Raw genomic sequence first — 1,494 nt, forward strand, 5'->3', positions numbered from 1 at the left:
TCGAAGGACGGATCTCTAACTCAGAGTATCTAAGACAAGAAAGTGAATATGTTGGCTCATGGAATCCAAGAAAGCGTTAAACGGTCGAACCACTGGACAGGCAGTCATGTAGCTGCGTCTCAGAAAAAATTGGAACTGCAGTCTAGTTGCCCTTAGGATTCTTTCTCTTTAATTCTTAAATCTACTTCTCTCTGAAAACTGGAATGATTATCTCTCTTTGCAGACTTACCAGCTTATTCCAGCAGGGGAGAAACAGGACTGCTGAAAGCATCAAAATTTTTGATCTTAAAATTTATACTACAGGGGAAGGACTGACTCATGCTTTCTGGTACCTCATTTAAAAATCCATATGTTGCTTATGTCAGCTCCAAGGTTTGAGGTGAAGGCAGAAGTAGTTTATAGAAAGAGTCGGGGATGGGGCAGGACAGTCAAAGCAATAGATGTCTATGAACCATCTTTAAGAGAGGTAAGCTGCCTTTAGTAGGTGTCGGTTCTCGCATCCGTGGCTTATAAACATGCGCATGTTCAGTCACGGAAAGTAAATACAAAGGAATAGGAGTATATTATCTCTACTGCCTCCACTTGCTCACCATTTACTCCTGTCTGAATTTCTTGCGATTTAGCTTCTGATTTGATCACCCTAAAGGAATTCTCATAAATGTCGCTGTGAATGACCTCATACTTCTCAGATTTAAGCAGTTTTTTTTTTCCCAGCAGTTGACTCTGTTAATGGCCTCATTTTGCCAAACACTTTTTCCTAGCTCAGATTCCAAGTGACTGTTCTTACCTGGTTCTCTTCCTACCTTCCAGATAGTGCCGATTGTCTCCTTTGCTAATTTTTCTTTCTCCTTTTGCTCTTTAATTATAGTCAATCATCATGTTTCTGACCTCAATCCATTTTTCTCTACTCTCTCCCCTATGGGAGTTAGAAGCCTTCAGTAGCTTTATATTTTCTACAGCATAAAGCCAAAGTAATTAAAAGCCTCAAAGAGCTAAGGTAAAGTTAACATTTCATAAAAATAATGTGATGAATGATAATAATAACAGCAAGAATTGACAACTTTTGAGCACTGACCATTGCTCTGAGCACTTTATTTGAATTAAGTCATTTGACCTTCTCTCTATAAGATGAATGCATTTTTATTATTCCCCTTTTAACAGATGAGGGAAAGGGATTGTGCAGAGGTTAAACACTTGTCCAATGTCAAACGATGTGGAAGGCGGTAATCAAACTTGGGCAGTCTCCTAGACATGCCTAAAGCTTCCTGGCATTCTTACTTTGCTCCTGGTGATGGTCCCACAGCCAACTCTATCATTCAACATCCTGCCCTGCCTTCAAGGTAGAAGGTCTCAGATTACCTCTTCCAAGTGGCTTGTTAGATGAATTCCTTTCCTCCTTTGAACTCCCATAAGTGTTTCATTTGTGCCTTCATTATAAATTATTTTATTCTATTTTCTACTCGATTATTTAAAAATATGTCATCTTGCTTAACA

This window comes from Propithecus coquereli, unplaced genomic scaffold (assembly GCF_000956105.1).
Source record: "Propithecus coquereli isolate 6110/MARCELLA unplaced genomic scaffold, Pcoq_1.0 Scaffold54, whole genome shotgun sequence".
In the NCBI taxonomy this organism is placed as follows: Eukaryota; Metazoa; Chordata; class Mammalia; order Primates; family Indriidae; genus Propithecus; species Propithecus coquereli.